This window comes from Tupaia chinensis, unplaced genomic scaffold (assembly GCF_000334495.1).
Source record: "Tupaia chinensis unplaced genomic scaffold, TupChi_1.0 Scaffold000096_1, whole genome shotgun sequence".
Classification (NCBI taxonomy): Eukaryota; Metazoa; Chordata; class Mammalia; order Scandentia; family Tupaiidae; genus Tupaia; species Tupaia belangeri.
Genome location: NW_006159558.1, coordinates 2,705,681 through 2,715,321, shown reverse-complemented (window position 1 = coordinate 2,715,321; position 9,641 = coordinate 2,705,681).

The window sequence follows — 9,641 nt, the reverse complement described above, 5'->3', positions numbered from 1 at the left end:
CACACATGCATGCATACCTAAGATCAGAGGAGAAGGGATTGCAGTGTGATCATCACCCCTATGGGTCATTTCTTGCTTTCTGACTCTCCAGTGAGTGCACATGCCCAATAGATAGTAAAAACCTCTCTAAAAAAAAAAATATATATATTCACACCAGGCTTGTGTGCATACATGCCCAGAGTCCCAAGAGGAGAATGGAAGAGACAGACCGTCCCCCTGGGTGGTGATCACTCATTTTCTCTCTCTCTGTGTCTCCAGCAAGCCCACATTCCCTATAGAAAAAAAAATCTCTCTCAAAAATAATAATAATAAGGGACCAGCAGTTAGCATAATGGCTATGTCGCTGGACTCCCACGTAGTTGACCACAGTTTGACTCCCGGACCCAGCAGCTTAAACACATGCCGGGCACGTGTGCATGCATGCCCAAGATCCCGAGAGGAGAATGGAGGAGAAGGGATTGCGGCGTGGCCATCCCCCCTGGGGGGTGATTTCTCGCTTTCTGTCTCTCTCTGTTTTTCTGGGGAGCGCACGCACCCTATAGCAAAAACCTCTTAAAAACAAAATAATAATAATATACTGTAAAATTCCCTCTCACTGTCTCCTGTGAATTCAAGCACACTATCTCACACACACACACACACACACACACACACACAGTACTATAATTAATTTGGTGAGGTGTTGTTATGGTCTAAATTGTGTCCCCAGAAATTCAGATGCTAATATCTTAACCCCAAGTACTTCAGAGTGTGACTGTAATTGGAAGTGGAGTCTTTAAAGAGGAGCTTAATTTAAAATGGGGTCATTAGAGGGGGCTCTAATCAGATCTGACTGGAGGCCTTATAAGAGGTTAGGGCACTGGTGAGGCCTTGGAGATGGCCGCAGGCAGAGGAGAGGGCATGCGAGGCCACTAGGAGAAGGCAGCCACCTGCAGGACGGGGGAGCCCTCAGGACACACCAACCTGCTTGATACCATGGGCTTCCGGCTCCAGGACGGCCAGACAGCTTCTGCTGTTTAAGCACGGGGGAACCGACGTTGTTCTTTCCAAAGCTGCTTGGGTTCTCACACGGGGGACCAGCTGCACCGGCCCACTGTAGGGAAGCAGACCTGCAGTAAGAGGCGGGAGCCAATCCAGCTCTGCTTGGAAGCCCCCAGTCCGCCTCCTGTTCACATGTGGGAGAACTTTGGAACATCTCCCGCTTCCCCTCGTCTGGCCTGGGTCTGACTTAAGGACCATCCTGTGTTACCAGAGAGGTATTCTGATTCAGAGGCATGCACCCATGCGCCAGGGTGACCCGAAGGTCGCTAGTGTCCGAGCTGAGCAGCTGAGCAGCTGAGCACCTACTGACCACGAAGCAGAACAGAGAAAAACTCAGGCTCTCATAGCAGGCGTGGGCTGACTGCACTTCTTACTGATCGTGCATGAGCCTTGGCATAGCCATTATTGGTATTTCTTTCCTTTTTTCAGGTTTCGCCGTAGGGCACATGCACTCACTGGAGGAGGCAGTGAGAGAGGAAGTGAGAAATCGCCCCGCAGGGGGGATGGGCATACTGCAATCCCCTCTCCTCCATTCTCCTCTTGGGATCTTCGGCATGCACACACATGCCCCTGGCACGATCTTCAAGCCGCCAGATCTGAGACTCAAACCACAGTCAGCCATAGGGGAGTCCAGCACCTTAACCACCACCTACCTGCTGGCCCAATGAGTTATTTTCTAAAGGCCTCAATGTACCTAACTGAGAAATATAGCTACACTGCAGACTTAATATGAGAATTTAAAGTGTGTGTGCTGTATCCATGGTGCAGCAGTAACGCACTGCTCAAAAACAGCTGGATCTCGGGACCACCAATTGGCATAATGGCTATGTCACTGGACTCTCATGCAGTTGACCGCAGTTCGAGTTCTGGACCCAGTGGCTTAAACTCACGCTGGGTGCATGTGCGTGTATGCCCAAGATCCCTAGAAGAGAAGAGATTGTGCCGTGGCCTTCCCCTCCCCCCCCAGGGGTGATTTCTCACTTTCTGTCTCTCTGTCTCTCTCTCTTTCTGGCGAGCACACATGCCCTATAGCAAAAAACCTCTTCAAAAAATTAAATAAATACATAAAGTTAAATAAAATAATTATTTTAAACAACAAACTCGTGCTAGGCACATGTGTGCACACACACACACACACCCAAGATTCCGAGAGGAGAACAAAGAAGGCATGGCCATCCCCTGGGAGAATGATTTATCACTTTCTGTCTCTCTGCCTCTCCAATGAGTGCACACGCCCTATATGAGACCTATCCATACTACTGTAGTTTCTAAACTATGAATTTCTACTCATAATTAGCACTGCCAGGTCAAGAGAGACATGGTGATTGTAGTTTACATTTCTGAGAGGTTATGGTGGGTCAGAAGGGTAGACTGAGCTGGAGTGAGGGCCAGGGATAAAATGAGGAACCTGGCTCAGCCTGTGAGACACAGCAGTAACGTAAGTGCCCTGCAAAACTGGAAGTCACATGGCCAGGCCCAGGCTCAGGTTCAAATCCCCAGGACCGCCTGAAAACACTCCAGGCATGCATGCGGGCACCAAGTATCCTGGGGCGCTGGAGAGCTGGGAAAGGGGGATCATAGCTTGATGAGACCTTGTCAGGGCCCCCCCACCTCTCTCTTTCACATTGTGCATGCATATACACTATCATAAAAAGAAAAGTAAGGAACCTGACAGTTGTCCACCAAAAAATCATCTTTTTCAGTCTTACTGAATCTATACTATTTATATTAAAGAATTTATATTAAAGAGTTCCTTAGCAAAATGCAAATGCCCTTGAAAATAGCAATACATAATTTAACTCTTAAATCGAGGACTCGAGGACATATGAAGAAAGGGCCACGTGATAAAATTATTACTACCAAGAGCCTGGGACAAGGTGCAGGAGCGAGGGGCGTGGGAAGATCAGCAGGGAGCCAGAGGCGCCGCCTGCCTCGCTTTGGCTGACTGCTAGCTACCCCGCACCGGGACTTCACCTGCCGGGTGCCACACCATCTCCCCTGTAACCGTTACATGCCACACGAAAAGGGCTGCAAAGCTGTGTGACATCAAACCCCACTGGACCTCGCCACACGAAGGTACCCACCCAGTTTGGCATACATGGAGTTCTGTGACATTGTTGACATTTGGGTTAATGGTTGTTTTTAAAAAAATTTTTTATTTGCTACTCAATTTCTCATACAAAATACAAAAGAGAAGGAAACTAACTTGATTCCTCCCTTCCGCCCTTAGATTAAACCCAGTGATCAGTAAGCTATTGCTTTATCAATCTTTACAGGGTAACGTTCACACCACGATATTAAATTAGAAAGATAAGACACCTAATTTTCCTCACCTATAAAACTTAAATGATCTTTTTCCTCATGTTCAATTTGCACCAGTCCATTGAGCCACAAGTGTGCCTGCTCCAACATAGTCACGTGTCCTAATGACAGAGCACCTCACGCTGCCGGCTGAGGTGCCTCGCCGGGGAGTCTCTGCCTGACTGAAGTTTTCTCTTTGGGCATAGAAACTTCACTGTGGTATTTAAATGCAGATGTCCTCAAATTTATGTAAATATCCCTTTTTCTACTTAGATATATGGCCTGCACTGTCTTTGGGGACAAGTTCCTTGTGTTTAAAACCTGTACAGCGGTATTCTCATTTATAAAAACTCTCTCTTCCATGGAGTTCTAGGAGCAGGAACCTTGGCCCAATCCAATCAGGAGCCAGGCTAAGCCGCCCAAGGTTCCCAGCAGCATTGCTGTCTCTGCTCCTGCTGGCCAGCGTGGGGAGGGGGATGAGGAGAAGCAGACCTGGCACGGTCTTCCCCCGGGCCTATGGCCTGCTCCCAGAACTCAGAGAAGCCCAACTTTCATTCTCGTCTCTCTCATAGGCATCACGGCTGCTCCAGCCTCAGTCGTGGGACCTCGCTTTTCACTCCTACGCCCCAGTCTCTCCGCTCCCTTATTTAAATTCTCACCATGGAATCTGAATAGCTCATCTCCAGTCTCTCTGCCAGCCGCTTTGTTGACCAGCCCACAGCCTGCCATGGCCAGGGCAGGATCAACTAGGGAAGGGTCGGGGCTTTTGGTCCTCATGCGGCTACTCCCTTTACAAGGTCATAAGTGGGGCAGTGTCACTTAAAAGAGAATGAGGGGCCAGCCACAGTGCATAGGCAGCACCAAATGGTGCTTGGGAGGCCGGGAGCTGCACAGGAGACCTGGGCTAAGCTGAGCACAGCAAGCACAGTGGGACACTCCTTCGATCCTAGAAGACTGGGTGGCTGGGGCAGGAGGATTACAATGTGATGTGACCCTGTCAAAAATACTATGTGGCCCAGCCTGGTGGCACAGTTAGTAGCAAACCGAACTGCTGCGCTGGAAGCCACATGACTGACGTGTTTGAACGCTCGAGCCGGCCCACCAACAGGTGGAACTTCTGCACACACGTCTGTGATCCCAAGAAGCTGCAGGGCCGCAGGAAGGGGCTTGTGAAATGACAAGGCCCTGTCAAGGGTCCTTCTCTCTCTCCAGCAACCTTTCTTTTTCACACACCCATGTGCTCTCATCCATTAATAAAAGTAAACAAACTTGGGCCAGCAGGAGGCATGGAGGTTAAGGGAGCTGGAGCCCGCATGGCTGACTGCACAGTTCAAGTCCCAGGCTGGAGGTTTGAAAAGCACGCCAGGCATGCGTGCATATGTGCCCAAAATCATGAAAAGAATGGAAAAGAAAGGGTTACAGCATGGTGGCCATTCCCCCAACGGTCCTTCCTCACTCTCTCTCTCTCTCTCTCTCTCTTTCTCTTTCTGTCTCCAGGGAGCACAAACACCCTATAGAAAAAAAAATTAATTCACATAATAAAACTTGAAAGAAAAAATCTACATCCCTGTTGCTCTGTCTCTGTCTCTGTCTCTGCCTTTCTCCCACAGGAAGAAAATTCAAAAGGAGGATGAGAAGCCATTACTGCGCTCTTCCTGCAAGAGCAGCCCCTGAGCTGAGACCGTGACACTCAGTGGCTCACTCTGGTGAAGCCCTCTCGGGTTTCCCAGACAGACGGCCCTTTCTGAGTGCTCACGCTCCTTGGCTGAGCTCTGCTACAGCTCGTCTTCATCGTCAGTTTCCCCAGTATTTTGACTGCTTTCGTTTTGCAAAACCAGAGCAGAAAATCGCTGCTGCCTCCTCCTGTTGGTGGGGACACCGCATTTTGTTGGAGGCCCAAGCATCAGCCTCACCGTTGAAGGGGACTGTGATGCTCCCCAGATTCACAGAGGCCAGCTACCCGCTGGCAGCCCTGCAAAAACTGGAAAACTCCATGTAGGTCATTTCAGGACCCGGCGCCTGCTGCGGATAGATTCCTTCTGCAACACCTCCCCCAAGTGGCTGCCCGGCCTCTGCTCCCTATCTCTAAGAAGGAATTTGCTAAAGGCAACTAACTTTAAATGACTTTATTAAGACTATACTTCACATTGAGTTAAATTTCCCTCCCTTCAGCATCCACACAATGACCCTAGTTTGCTCCCCAAAGCCAATCAGAACAGATCTAATTCCAGGGAGGCTTCTTACAGCAATAGACCCAGAGTTACTGTGTCAGCTTGTGACTCTCAGCGAGTTAGCAACGCCCTCTTGGATTTAAAAGATACATAAATAAATAATCTTTTGAAGACACTACCAGCTCCGAGAGATGAGCTGGGTGTACATGGAAACCATGCTGCAGAGACAGCTGTCACCTTCATCTCTCCTGCACTGAAGCCCCCTGCAAGTACCGTCACACAGCCTCTGCACACCCTCTTACCCAGAGAAAACATCCACACTCCCTTCACTGTGCCCCTTAGAATATGCTTTCAGGACACTTTGCCACCCGGAATTTATTTCCATTTATCAATGTGGTTTCATCTGTCATTTTCCTATTTTTTTTTTAATCATCCATTGTTTTTCCTCAATTGCCAGAGAGCACCTGAGAGAGCCAGAGCGATGGGGAGGGGGCAGCATCCCCCTCCATGGGGCGTGGTCATGCCACAGTTCTCTGTCTCTCCATCCTTTCAGGACCTGGGGCATTATGTACAAGATCCCAGGGCCAGAATTCAGACTGCAGTCAGCCATGTGGGATCCAGGTCCTTTAACCAATAGGCCATGGGGCCAACCCTATACTGCTCACTCTAAACCATTGCTACTTTGGGGACAGACCATGCCAAAGGCATCCTCCGGGTGAGCCAAGAGGACAAAGCACAGAGGAGACCCTCCCAAGGAGCTGCCTCCCATCAGGACAGTGCTGACTGCGCCCCAATGGTGACCCACAGGGGGGCCCAGTGGAACGTCTGGGACCCTGTCAGCCCACCAACCCTGATCATCACTAGGCAGAGTCAGCCTCCTTTCTTCCCTACCCCACTGAAGAATTCTCTGGAAGCATGGCTTCTTCAACATCCTGGATGATCCCAGATGTCTCCATGAAGGGCTGGTCCCATCATGGCATAGACAGCTCCAGAGACAAGACATGGTGTACTTGTCTGTCCATCTGTCTCTCTGCTGAGACTTAGGGGGCTCCAGTGAATGTTCTGCATAACTAACAGGCCTCCCCTCCCGTACTCAGCCACCCAGGATATGCTAAGAAATGCCTGTTACAGCACAACTCAGAGGACTCGGAACACTCAGATCTTCACAGCCAGGTCTTTCATACCTTTGATAGAGGAACAGTCTCCAGCTGTGTGGCTCAACCAAATATCAAGAATATTCTTTCTTCTACTCTGCTTGGCTATGACCTGTCCTAGCATATGCTGTCTCCCAGAAGAGGCGGACACACACTAGATCTGGAAGGGAGTTGCATTTATTGTTATTGTTATTATTATTAGGCACATGTGCTCACCAGAGAGACAGAGAGGGAAAGTGAGAAAGCAAGTCACCAGGTCTGGGACTTGAACTACGGTCAGCCATGTGGGAGTCCAGCACCTTAACCACCACACCACCTCCTAGCCCCAGAGAATTGCATTTCTTCACTCATAAACTTGGTTTCCTGTTTATGCACTTGGTGGAGCTGAGCATTTCAGGGAGTCTGAACTCAGAACCAGCCAAGGGAAGGCTGATGGGGCCCCCTGGTGGACCTGGGGGCCATGGGGGGGGGTGCATATATTGCTTGGGCTATGCTTTTGGAGAAAGCTGCACTCAGGTGGATGTGCTGAAGTCATGGGCCTGAGTATCAATTGAAACCACCACAGCGGCAAAACACAGCACTCTGCAAGGCTGACCCACATAAATTCACAGAGCTTAATACACAGATGCTTAATACATATTTGTTGAATACATAATTGTGTCCCCAGATCGTTCCTCTTTAAATGAAAACGCACATGGGTTCTGGGTCCATGTCTGGAGTATGCCAGGCATGCGAGCCCAGGGCCCAAGGCTGGCTGAAGCTTGGGGTGATCTCAGTGTCAAGACCCTGTTGGGGGTGCTGTCTCTCTGTCACTCTCTGTCTCCCTCACTCATGGAAGAAACACATTTTAAAGTGGAAGAGAAAGAAACTGCCGGGTCTGCTCACCACACCTCCTGCTAGGCTACATCACCCCTATGCTGCATTTCTTTTTTTTTAACTTTAAATTTTATCAAAATAGCACTGGCCCCTAATTTAAATATGTAGACTTTTATGAATCCTATTTTTACCATCCAAAATGATAGATGGCATTCCCTGTCTTGTGTCATCTGCAAATTTAATCTTTAACCTCACATCTGACAGAAATTCAAACTTGCCACTCAGAAAAGTCACAATAACCTCTCTAGGAAAATCCTTATTGTAGTTATTTAATGAGCTGCAATTTTAAAAAGCAACTAAAGATCTTGAGGACTCCATGAATCATGGGATTTCTCTGAAACAATTCATGTTATTTGGAGCTTGCAGACCCAAGCATCATCCAATTCTTGAGAACCTAAGAGATATTCCCAAAATGGCAAGGCATAAATGACTGTGCGCACGCTCATGCCTCGACAAAGCCTCCAGGAAGACATCTGGAAAATGGCGGGATGCCTCCAAGCTTCCACAGAACCCTGCTTCTACCCGCCACGTCTTCATGGCCAAGGAGCTAAGTGGGTCTTCTCCAGGTGAGCCCAGGTTATTACAGGACTGTCTACAGGGGAAGGCCACAGCCAGGGGCAGACGCCAGGACTGCCCTCCCCCAGAATCGACACCTCATGGGAGAGAATTCTCTCTTCCTGGGGCCAGCAGGTGGTGTGGTGGTTGAGGCAGTGGACTCCCATATGGTCAACCATGGTTCAAGACCCAGACTTGGCAGCTTGCCTTCTCACTCTCCAAATTAAAATAATAATAATAATAAATGTAATTAATTTTTTTTAACAATTCCCTTTTCATAAGGAAAGCACAGGCTATGGGTTACGGAGAAAGAGAGGTGAATACCCAACAGCCCTTCCTCTCCTCCCACACAGCAGCGCTGGGCATCACTCTGCTCATTCCTCCCAGACACACACACACCGCACACACACTTTCTGATTCCTGTTCTAGACCATGAATCCTAACTCAGAGGTTAGGAGCCATGTCTGTTCACCTTAAATTCACAGAGCTTAATACACAGATGCTTAATACATAAAAATTGTGTCCCCAGATGGGTCCCCTTTAAATGAAAATTATAAAATTGATCATATTCTGGGCCATCAGGTGGTGTGGTGATTAAGGTGATGTACTCCTACATAGCCGACTGTAGTTCAAGTCCTGGACATGATGGTTTGGTTTCTCACTTTCTCTCTCTCTCTCCCCAACTGTCTCTGTCTGGTCAAATTAAAAAATAATAATAATAAATAAAATTAAATAAATAATTACTTTAAAAACTGATTGTATTTTTATCCATTTACTTAAAGATGCAACCATCTTTTTTTATAATTATTTTTTAACTTTATTTATTTACTTTTTTTTTTAATTTGACCAGAGAGGAACAGAGAGAGAGAGAGAGAGAGCAAGCCGCCAGTCTGGGACCCAAACCACAGTCAGCCATGTGGGAGTGCAGCACCCCCAACCACCACACCATCTGCCGGCCCGATCCATCTTACTCTATTACCTCCCCATCAGGACAATCTGGTTTGGGGGTTATAGTATACGACTGGAAGTTCAATTCTTCTCCGTGATAAAGGGATTATTTAAGCCACTGTTCAACATTCATTTTTCAGATATATGAAGCTTGTCTATTCATATCCTAAGGTTTTCCTTGTCTTTTATCTATTATCAGCCAAGTCTCTTTTCGTAAGTGGGAAATATTAAATAAATGACTGCTCTCATAAAATAAAGAAGTGGCTAGCAGGAATAATCTGTAACTTCTGTGAATAAGCTTTTCCTTAGTGTCTAAAATAATAAATACCATTCACAGACCAAAGACTATGTGCAGTGAGCTTCACGAATTGGTCCCCAGCCCTTGTTCAGTCTGCCATGTGGCAGGGACACTCACGAAACCAGGCCTCAGAGATAGTGAGTGGCATAGCCACAACCTCCCTGCAGTCCTGGCTGGCTGGAGGCAGGCATAGACCGAGGCGCGAGACCCTGCTGGGGGTCCCTGTCTCCCTCCCTTCCTCTCTCACTTCTCTCAAGGAAAAAAACAGATTTTTAAAAAAGGATCTAAGGGGCCAGC